The following is a 12,092-nucleotide window of genomic DNA, read 5'->3' on the forward strand; positions in this document are numbered from 1 at the left end:
TTAAGACTAATCGTGTATTTGCAGCGTTGCCTTGACTTCCCGTAATCCATGATGGCTCCTAATAGCATAAAGGCCCCTATAAAAAGAAGAATCTCCGGGCGTAAAAACGAAAAAGTTGTAATTCTTGGGATGAAGTTACAGCTACGCAAGCCGAACCGAAGAAAAAAACGCAGGGTGGTTCTTGGACGAACATCTGAAAGGAACACAGAACAAGGCGCTTACGCAAACAAAACAAAGAACAGAGCTCAGACAAATACAAGAAAGGAACGCAGGACAAGACGTTGAGACAAACAAGATAAAGCAGTACTGGACAAGGCGCTCAGGCAAACGCAAGTAAAGAACTGTCAAGGCACTTGTCCCAGTTTTTTATTGGATAGCCCTGACAGTCTCTCAAGAAATCCACCTGTTACCTAGTGCAAGTTTTACTCTAAGGGTGTGGTGCACCAGCCTGAAGGATCGAGTTGCCCATATGCAATGAAAAAGAAACGGCTTCTCCGATTTGCTCACTGCCAGCTCCGCCTCCACTATATCGACATGGTGCGCCGCTTTGATCGCACACGCACGCCAACGGGCGCCCATGAAAGACGATGCTGTATACTAAGCACAGCTGGATTCAGTGCCAAATTCTCAGCGGCTGTCGCCGATGACATCATCTCTATAAAGCCGAGTTCGGTTCAACGCCGATTGAAAGCCGATATGCGTCGCTCTACACACCGCTTGGGCCGCGTTTGGAAGGGATCCAGCGATAGGATTGGTCGGATTTATTCAGCTGGATATGGGTAACTGATTTGGAAAGGCTGTGAGCATTATAAGCGCCCATCGATCCTGGGAACCACTAAAAGAACAATATTTCTTTCTCTGTTAGTAAACAAGGCGTTTTTCTTATGAACATGTCAAATCTGGCCACCGGATGATACAAAACAAAGCGATTAACACGCACGCACAGGACAAAGATTGGACTTCAGTTGTTAAAATCAAGCGTTCCTGCTGTACTTCACTGCTGACTTATTTTTACTATTATTTTTAGATTCTGTGATGTCTGAAATTTCACGCGGCCAACTATCTCACTCATCCGTCGTATACAACGTGATCGTCTCAAATACTGAACTTTTATCTTTATTTCGTCACAGGTGCCTTCAGAAGGTGTAGTCGCTGTCTCCAAGAACCTCAGCCTCGCCACGTTGACAGATAAGAGCCGACATGAGAATATGCAACAGGTAGGACTTCTACCTGACTTACGGCAGCTGCGACCTATATAGCGACACTGTTAAAAGCGAGTGGTTCGGCCGTGAATCTCCAGCTAGCTATTATTCATTCACAACAGCGGCACTCCTAGCGGGTGCTCCTCGAACCACCGTGCGAGAAGTTCCATACTACAGCATGGCTAGGGGAGGGGGGGGGGGGGGGGGGGGGGGGGGCTGCGGCTTGTCAGAGCAACTAATATTTGCTTGTGTAGATTGCCCGTTTGATTAGAGCATACACTGCGGCTAGTGACTGCGTCACGTCTACCGCAAGGTTCAGTGCGTGGAAACGACGATCGTGTAGAGAAAAGTACTCGTAAACTTCTCGCCCTATTATCGGGAAATGAAGCGACAATCATCTTTGAATGCCATTACTCTCTGCGACAAGATAACGCGTGCACCCACACCCTAGGCCACACGGTCGAGGAGAGGGCTACCGATAGTGTGGCCCTGTGATGCAGGTAGCCCTTTCCTACTCGCCTCATGCACCATGTGTGTTTACCGGGCCCGGTGGTATATTTCCCGTACACGGTCGGGTAAAAGACACGTATGACATTAGACCATGTCATGTGACATGCAGGTCACATGACCTCAGGACAGATCGCATGAAACCACACGGCGCATTATCTTGTGCATCGAAAGTGCCTTTTGCGGCCGTATGACACATGGGGTAGAGGTGTTGGCACAATGATGCTGTGGTCATATGATCTGGAGTAAGGCGGACAGATTAGATAGGACCATTGGCCACACCGGTAACATCCTCTCGGGTGCGATTTTATGGCTATATGATCTTAACGCAAGAGACCGGAAGAGAGCAGAGTGGATCAGGAAAGAAACGCAAGTTAGCGACATCCTTGTCGAAATCAAGAAGTAATGGCCGTGGGCAAGACCTGTGATGCGAAGACAAGATAAGCGATTGTCGTTAAGGGTAACGGGTCAGGGTCAGGTGGGCGGATGAGCTTAGGAAGTTTATAGGGGTAAGACAGCAGCAGCTGACCTAAGACAAGATTAATTGGAGGGAAATGTGAGAGGCCTCTGACCAGCAGGGGACAAGGATGGTGATGACCCTAACAGTCCAGATGATTCGGATGACGACACTGTGGTGATGTGGTCTTGTGGTCTAAAGTAAGGTAAGGGGACGAAGTTAGGAAATATACGGGGATAAAATAGGAGCAGCCCCAGCTGGTGCAAGATAAAACTAACTGAAGGTCACTTGAAGGTCGTTTCGCCCTACAGCAGACCTGAGGGAGCTGATGATGGCGGTGATCCAGGTGAACCTGGCGCATGCACACCATGGAGAGGACGTCTCATTACGTGAATGGGAAGCGGGGTTGGGGGGAGGGGGTGGTGTAGTGCGTGGCGCAAAGCTATCACTGTCGCTTCCTGGCCACGGAGGTGGGGGTAGAGGGGGAAACGACTGGAGTATTCTTTTTTCATTCTACCTCCTGCCGGGGCCACAGCGCTTCCGGTCGCGGCGGTGGTTGACACTTTGCCTCCGCCGCCCGCGACGATTCTCGTTCCGGAGGCGGCAAGCACGGAGGAGGACGTAGTCGGCGGAATTCGCCCGGAATCTCGCCGGATTCCGCGGCGGGCCACCAAAGGGGGAGAGGGGAAAGACGGCCCGACATCGCGAAGAGGAGAGCCCTTCTTGCCGGAGCGCATTCCTACGCGCGTGCTTCCCGTCTGGGCCCCGTCGGCTGGCCCTAATTGAGTGCAGTACACTGCATGCTGTATAAAGAGGGCTCCTTTCCAATCTGTTAGCACCGTAGGCGTGCACAGGTCTCTCCATAAGGGAAGACCAAAGTTCATGGTAGCAACCGGTCATGCCTTTGGGCCGCAGGGAACAATATGGTACAAAATTTGGCCTCCCTAGAGGCCAACCCCCCCCCAATGCGCACGCCTATGGTTAGTACAGCCAGTCTAGAAGTTACAGGAGTCAGGCTAAGCTGGTTTAGTCATATGGGATGAGGAAAGACGAGGATAATGTCGGAGAAGGACGTCAGAGATGGACATCGCAGGAAAGAAGGCACGGGGCGATGAAATAGGATGTAGAGAACTGGAGGAAATAGATCTCTGGGGGAAGAGGTTGTCATTGATTACAGCTCAGGACAGGAAGACATGGAGGAAATATGTCAGGAATAGTGGCCTCGCACAAATAGCTGCGATATAATCCAAGGAAGGAAGAAGACACGGCGACGAAGTTTATTCGTTTTCACGAATGCTTTATTTTCAAACAAAGAGTTTTTGGTCATCTGGCGTGAGAAGAGCTTTTACATGCCGGGTGTTCGTACAGAGCAGCAGGCCGTGAACGTACGTTTACACGAAGAAACGCTGTGAGCAAAGTTCACTACGTTCAGCACAACTTAATTCAATGCAGTCCGGTGTACTGACGAGCGCCCTATTTCGCCTTTTGTGCAGTGAGGGATAATTAATATTAGAATAACAGTGCATGCACGTCCTGCGCCAGAACGTGTCAGTTCTCATGACTCTCTTCAGCCCCGTTATGCGGAGCTTATGGTACATCTGCAGCTTGAGATATCTCCAGGGAGAAGAGAGCCCTCTTTTTCGCCATTCAAGGCCTTTTGACCTGTAGTGATGCCGTAAGGACTTCCATGTGAGGGGCTTACAGGCAAACCATGCAGGCCGTAGAAGTTCAACCGAGGCTCAAGATTTCAGCACAACGCAGAATAACAAAAAAAAATAGCTATAAGCAAAAACCTGTAAAAACGAAGTAAATATCCATGAGGGAAAAAAAATCCGGCTGGTGACGTCACCTGCAAAAATATTCTTGTTCGATTAGACATCAAAATGTAAAGGGGGCTCTGAGGAGTTGAGGCAGGCGGTGGCAGTCCGCGTTTTGAAGGGCGCCGTAAAGCGCTCTACGACTTGCCGTCCTGGCGTTCTGCGAAGGTATGCCAGGAATAGGTCTAATGAGGTATAACAGTAGTTGTGCAAATATAACAGTTTTATAACAGTAGTTGTGCAAATGAGCTATCACTGTACTAAATGACGTCAGCATGTTGTCACTTTAACTACACCGTTCCTCCCGCCTCCGCCATGGCCATGGCCCAAAGGGAAGGCTGATGGCAAGGGTAATACTTTCTGTATTTCAAAGCCAGCCACATCGCTGTAGCTTTGAAGTGAAATCCCTTTGGAGGCCTTTTTTCGTTTACTTCTCATCATGTGGCGGGATTAGTGCGGAGCGGTGATTTTACGCCCTAGCGCAAGTCGCTGACTTGGCTGGCGAATGCTGTAAACTCATCCCTTTAAAGCTTCGCTTCGCGAATAAAAAGAGTACACAATTTTGTTCGCCTACTACATAACCCGTCATCATCATTGGCTTGACTACGCCCACTGCAGGGCAAAGGCCTCTCCCATGTCTCTCCAATTAACCCTGTCCTTCGCCAGTTGCGGCCACCGTATCACCGCAAACTTCGTAATCCTATCCGCCCACCTAACTTTCTGCCGCCCCTTGCTACGCTTGCCTTCTGTTGGAATCCACTTGATTACCCTGAAGGATTATCTTAGCAAAACGTTCAGTTGGGCGAGTTGGTAGATATTCATGATTTGAACAGCGCGAACTACAAGGGACAAGAAAAGAAGGGACACAGGACGAGCGCTGACTCGCAACTAAAAGGTTTATTCACTGAAACCTTCTTATATGAAGAAACAATCAAAGGGAAGAAACACAAAAAACAAACACAAAAAGCATGAAACGCAACATTCGTCAGGTGCTCCCGAGAAAATTCATCTCCCTATCGCAAAGGAAAACAGATGGTTTGCTGACGCAATTCAGTTGCCCTGCGATGTGAACTATACACCTGCGTGTACTATACACCCACAGTGATCAGACGACACGAGAAGTTGTCGAGGCTTTTCACATCGCAGGGCAACTGAATTGCGTCAGCAAACCATCTGTTTTCCTTTGCGATAGGGAGATGAATTTTCTCGGGAGCACCTGACGAATGTTGCGTTTCATGCTTTTTGTGTTTGTTTTTTTTGTGTTTCTTCCCTTTGATTGTTTCTTCATATAAGAAGGTTTCAGTGAATAAACCTTTTAGTTGCGAGTCAGCGCTCGTCCTGTGTCCCTTCTTTTCTTGTCCCTTGTAGTTCGCGCTGTTCAAATCAGGATTATCTTGCCTTCGCATTACATGCCCTGTCCAAGCCCATTTCTTCCTCTTGATTTCGACTAGGATGTCATTAACCCGCGTTTGTTCCCTCACCCACTCTGCCCTCTTCCGATCTCTTAACGTTACACCTGTCATTTTTCTTTCTATAGCTCGCTGCGCTGTCACTAACCGTATGGGTGCTATATCCATCGCAAGAAAATGTGGTAGGAGAGAGCTTGATTTGCCATAACCGGCCTACGTGGCTTTCATGAAATCGAGGAGAGAATACGCTCTAGAAGAGCCGTCAGGGCTTATGGTCTTCAGGCAAAAGTATACGGTTTCGTCTTCAGCCTAGTACCGGAGCACTTACTGTGCCCTATATATGTAGAGGCGAGGCTACTCCTCGGTGGAAACCGACCCTGTGGCTCATCACATCACATCAGTCACATCAGTAGTGACTCCTTTGAGTATTTTCGTGAGCTGGTCTTATTAGATTATAGAGCCCTGCACGGGCTTGGTTTCTCCCAACAGCCCGAAACCGGCCCGACCGACGGGCCTGAGTGGGCAGGAAAATGCGCTTTGAGGTTGCGGGCACAGGTCGGGCTCGGGCCCGTACATAGAGGGCCTGTGTCTGGCTTTTGGTTTATTGCTGCAGGGTGAAGTACAGGGTCGTCCACTCTTAATGTAGAAACCCGAATGCTTGGCCGCGCTCTTCGGAGCGCCACTGTGTCCTTCCATGTCTCTCTTAGCATGTGCCACTTCGCTTCCATGCGCGACTGTATCGAACGCACTGCAGGGGATGACCCTGTACATTTGGGGCGTTCTAGTATTGATGCGGATGAGACAGGGCCTCGGTGTGGGCTTAGAAAAAAATGATTACTCAAGTCTTATTTACTAAATTTTTTTTCGGCGTCCGCTATAGTTGCAGTGTCTTCACGCAAAAAAAAAATTGAGAAACAGTACTGTATTTAGGTGTGAAAGCACTATTGACCTCCTAACCTGGAAAATGTCGGTGTGTGGTGAAGCCTGTGACGTTAGTCACGTGATGAATTTACCGATTCACCTTCATTTGACACGCAGAGGTTTGTTCCAAAGATTAAATTTGAAAAACAAAAAGCTGGGCGAATTTGTTATAATCCATATTAAAAAGCGCGTAAAAGACGAAAACTGAGGCCTCTGCGGTGGCTCAGTGGTTATGGTGCTCGGCTGCTGACCCGAAAGACGCGGGTTTGATTCCGGCCGCGGCTGTTGAATTTCTTTGGAGGAGAAATCCTAGAGGACCTTGTACTGTGCGATGTCAGTGCACGTTAAAGAACCCCAGGTGGTCGAAATTTCCGGAGCCCTCCACTACGGCGTCCCTCATAGCCTTAGTCGCTTTGGGATGTTAAACCCCCATAAACCAAACCAAACCAAACCGAAAACTGAGACAAGCACTACACAAGCGCTGCAACACGATCGCTGCTCAACACGAGCGCTCGTGTTGTTGTGCTTGTCTCAGTCTTCGTCTTTTTCGCGCTGCTTAATATTGATCAAATTTGACTGCGAGGCTTCACCTCTCAAAATACACGGTACGCTCTTAGAAACGCCGCTGTGGAAGAGCGTATTGGTTTAGGGCACTACGGGTCTTTAAACACGCACAGCCCAATGAAAATGCATTTTTCTTTTCCTCTCAATTGAAACGTGGCCAGTGCATGCGGTCATGATATCAATTCGTGAAATTGTGTTTAGCGAAAAAAAATATAATTGCTATGGCCGCGAGGACGTGTTAATATTCGGGCATCGCGCGAGCCGTAACAAAATGGCTGTGATTAAAAACCTAAATGTATAACGCTCTTAGAACTTCAGTGCTACTCACAAATACTATCACTGTTCAAAAATCCTAGTAGGCGGACCTGCCTCATCTTCTCTGCTTTTTGTGTTTTCGAAGACAATTTTTTCAAGCGTTATTGAGATTTCAGTGCCTTTCCCTTACAAAAATTTTTTGACAGTCTATGGACTGTCCATAGACTTCTATCTATTTATAGACTCTCTACAGACAAATCTTAGAGAACACTATATAGGCAATACAAACGCTAGACAGTCTATAGACTCATGGCCATATATTTTAGTGAACTTTTGTTTGTAGACAGTCTATAAACTATGAATAGACAAGAAGAAATATCTATAGAAAGGCAATAGAGTCTATAAGAACTCTATAGACTGTCTATAGACTATTTTTAAACGTTTTTTTGCTTGCCGCTTCTTTAACTTGTCTAGAGCAGTCTACTTGCACGCAATGAGCAATTTGCCTCTTGTGGTGCCTGCAGAACGAGCCCGGACCGGGCCTCACGCCGAGCTTTACGGGCCGGGTCGGGCTCAGCGGAGCGATAAGCCCGGGCCGGGCCCGGGCTTGAAACCGCAATCTTGTGTCGGGCTCGGGCCGTACTCGGGCCTCAGAATTAGCCCGTGCAGAGCTCTAACGTCGATATCAACGCCTCCGAAATGCAGCAGAATCGGTGACGGTTTGTGTGCGGTAAGTGCGTGTCTGAGAAGGAACACCACTTTGGCAGTTTTGGCAGGCGTTGTTTTTTTAGTGCTGTAAATTCCGTCTTCCCTGCTGCGTACACCGGCGACGACTTTGTCGTCGATGGACTCCCACGCTGGTCAAGTCCGGAGGCGCTAGCGGTGAAGTTGCGTAACACAACACCGTCATCTCGGAAAACCGGGTCATTGACTCCTACCGTTGCGAATCCCCAGGACGGCATTCTTTTTACGCGCCCAATTTACCTGCGTTGCGCCTGCGAAAAGTCCAACATTTCCACTGCCTAACGTTTGATTTGATGGCAAAGCTTAAGAGGCTCAAGTCCCGCGGGCCGAGTACCAAGTGTGAATGGGCGAATTCTCTGCCTAGCGGCGTGTTCGGCGTTTACCAAGTTCCAAGGGGACTTGATTACCGTACGCGTGGCGACCGCGCATGGGAACCCCCCCCCCTCTTTCCTTCCCCCAATACATGCGCGCACGTGTGTTCTGCCAGAGGCACAGCAAGTGCGGGAGGATCAGTAACATCGCGGCCTTGAGTCGGAACGAAAGAAAGGATAAGAAATTCAAGCAAAAAAAGATAAAAAGATGAGAGATTCCGCGACACTCATTTTGTACGATACAGGGAAATCCCGGGCCTCTTATTATATAGAGGTCGCCTCCCTCGCCCTCGTTCCCTGCTTCTTCTCTGCCGTCCAGACGAGGAAGAAGAAGAAGAGTATGAGGAGGAAAGAAAGAAAGAAAAGAAGTGAAGAAGGAGGAAGAAATGAAGGGCGTGCAGGCAGCGGTCGGCCCAGGCATTCTTCTCCTGACCTCTCCCTCTCCTCGCGGCGAGCACGGTGCCAGGGCCAGACGGCGTGGTGCCAGTGATGGCCCGAGGCGATGCCCTGAAGGGGGGGGGGGGGGGGGGGGGGAGACGGAGGCAGTGCCCGAGACGAGGACGTGCTACTACGTGGCCGTGTCGGAGGGCGCACACGGCGAGATCGCGGCGTGCGTCGACGAGGGCGACGTCGTCGGCAACGGCGGCCGAACCAATCCCGACGCCCGCCGGCAGACCTAATAACGTCTGTCCCTGTAAACGTGCGCAGGGTCTCTTCTTTTTTTGTTCTTGTTTCTTCGCTTCTTCTTTCTATCTCGCTATTTGCTAGCCTTTCCTTCTCTTTTTCTTGAATCGTGATTCTTTGGCATGCCCACTGCGTTCACTTATCTTTGCTACGCTTCTTCTGGGGTCACCTGCTTCTTACACCTTCGAGGCTACCAGGAGTGAAGGTTTCGAAGGACCTAACGTCCTGCCTTTGCTTTTTTTTACTTTATTTCTTCGTGTCTTTCTTCGTGCCTTTTTCTGCTGTTTAGTTTTCTCGCGTTTTTTTTTTCACGAGGACGTGTCCAAAGTGCAACCCCCTCCCCTCTCCCACTCCACCCCCCGCTATCCGTCCGTCGTGTTGCGTTCCGTGTCTTCTTCATTCACACTCGCTGCGCTGTCTGGCATCGTATTTAGTAATTTGGTGCACAATTTAAGTTCTATACATCCTGCTGTTCTTTGGTAGGACTTGATGGGGTGAAACCAGCAAACCATTCTTAAGTGCAGTTCTTTTAAGGAGTATACATATACTGTCACCGGACTTCGCCCCAGCTGTGGCTCTTCCACCGTAAGAAGCGAGAACAGAAACGATGGGGCCTGCTTTATAAGTTTAGAAGTTTGGCTGACGTTTTAGTGTATTTTTGTTGCGTATTCATATTACGCGAGGATTAGTAGGTAGCTCCGGTAAAGGATGCGGACATTTGCTGAAATCGGTCCTACATAAACCAAGATATCGGTACAGGGGAGAGGTTAAGCAGTGGTCTGGTATAATTTATAACCTACAACGTCTATGAATTATTTCCACAGTTGCGAGTGCTCGCACAATCACGTGTGCAGCAGTCCCCTGCGGTCTGAAATGTTTAACGCAATGCACAGGACTGCTAAGCCACAGAAAATCACCCTCGGTTATCGGGACTGCCCAAACCAGTTCGGAATGGTTGTCTTTACCCGATATCTGGTCGGTTGGGAATCTAGACGAGTCAAGTTTCAGAGACACACCTTCGGGTTTATTGTGAGAGAGGCGCACGAGGAATGCCGTGAATTTCTAGATATCCCTCGGACTATATATATATATATATATATATATATATATATATATATATATATATATATATATATATATATATATATATATATATATATATATCATTTTATTTTTCAGTATCGTCCAATGCAGCACGAAATGTCCAAAGTGAAGTGCATATGTTAGTCAGCCGAAATTTAGCGCTGCGGACTATACAGCAGGTGTGGACTCTGTACCAGGAATTACGGTACTTTGACTCGTCCTTAGCCGCTAACGTTCGCTACTTGAACTCCGTTGCTTTCAGTTTCAAATCTTTCAAGGAAACAAACATTGCCGCTATCTTGAGGGAATAATCCAAAGTGTTTTGGAGGAGTACACTAACGGACGGTAGGGATCAATCAGGGGGACAATTAAACGCTAACACCCACATGACCATAGATATAGGCTACCATTTTGAGAAAGCTCTGTAATAATTTGCTATAAATTTTATCCCGTAAAATTTAGAGATAGGTGTGTAGCTTTTGTTTGCAGCCCTGTGGCTTCGCTAGGGTATATGTTACGAAGTAGTCACTAGCCTGTCCCCAGCGAATGTCCGCACGATAATGAAGTCGCGTTTACATGAATGCGACAGAAGTCGACTTCAGTCCACTTTTGAGGGGAAAGTGCACAAACGTCGAGGAAGATAGTATAGCACGAGTCACGCCTTTCCTTCTCAAAACTTGATCTTTCTCTCGAAAAATCGACTCAAGACGCGTTCTGTCGCATTCGCGTAAACGCGGCCTAATACTACCACCCCCAAAGCTTCGAGAATGTTGCGATCACTTATTGAGTGGATGTGAAATACCACCTCCGCTGCTCTCATAAGTTCCCAGACAGGTTCATGTATGCGGGGGCGAGAAATCACAATTATTGTGCATATAGCACAGTCAGCTACTACCACAAGCTTCGTAATAGTAGTAGTAGAAACATTTATTCGTCACAAGCTTCGTGTTGCAGTAGAAGGCGCCGCTTTGTGTAACAATTCTTTTGTTGCTTTGCATAACTCTTCTATTTATCTGCATGTTATAATTTAATTTCTTGCTCTTTATACGCGTTAGCTGTTGTACTAGGATGCAGTTCCTAGTATTTTAGTTATCAGTAGAGCAAATAAAATCAAGAAAAAGCAGAAATTCACTGCGAAAGCGATGCTGTCTGGGCGCTCGGCGCATACTGATGCCATGTGCTGAGGAGCAAGCAATTTTATCGAGTCGTTAATTGCAGTACCGCCGAAATAATTACACAGTTAGCAGGTGGCAACTCCATGTGAATGTTACACCACGAAACGAATAACAAACACCGTTTTCCTTTCCCCTCTCTCTCTACCTACGTACCCCTATAATCGCGCTGTTCAAAGCGCACGATTCGTCATATTGCGAAAGGTCAGGTCCACGGTGGTGCACCCGCACAACTTACTGTAGCTAATCGTTGCTTCTAAGAAGCTTGCACAACCTCTATAGGCATTCCCTCCAACTTTCTCACGCTAGTCCTTCAAGTCGTTCAAGCAGTGCACCTTCACTGTACTGTGTATTTACGCACCTTCTAGATTGATGAAATGGCGTCTCGATCAGGCTTAGTAGGTTAGCTGCCCGGGGTAGGCTTAACGGTTTCCTTAAGCAGTAATTTCGTTTTGTTGCCCCCCGTACAAAAAAAAGTTTTAGACAGTCGGTACAGTGTCTATAGACTTCTGTCTTTAAAGTCTATAGATTGTCTATAGACATATCCTAGGCAAGTCTATAGGCAATACAAATTCCCTACACAATCTATAGACAATCTATATATTTATGGCCATACGCTTTTAGTAGACTTCTGTCTATACACAGTCTATAGACTATGAATAGACAAAAAGCAATATCTATAGGAAGTCTAAATAGAGTCAATAAGAAGTCTACAGACTCTATATAGACCATTTTTATAAGGGCCTAGGCCCTTGCTCGTACAGGGTCAGACATTAACATTACTCAGATGAAATTTGGAGTCTCCTTTCCTGAACATCGAACACGGGACGTTCGAAGTTCGATCCCTAGTGTCGCCGGGCTTGTACGTACCTGTTTCCCAATATATTCATTCTTTCCTCGCCTGGT

The 12,092-nt window shown here is 47.8% G+C and overlaps 1 protein-coding gene across 1 annotated transcript in view; it reads left to right on the plus strand.

Annotated features, from left to right (window-relative positions):
• LOC149348223 (uncharacterized) overlaps window positions 1-12,092 on the plus strand; it is a 158,102-nt gene that overhangs the window by 38,525 nt on the left and 107,485 nt on the right. The gene's annotated exons all lie outside the window — the stretch shown is intronic.

This window comes from Amblyomma mixtum, chromosome 4 (genome assembly GCF_055824585.1).
Source record: "Amblyomma mixtum isolate Tamu chromosome 4, ASM5582458v1, whole genome shotgun sequence".
Taxonomy (NCBI): Eukaryota; Metazoa; Arthropoda; class Arachnida; order Ixodida; family Ixodidae; genus Amblyomma; species Amblyomma mixtum.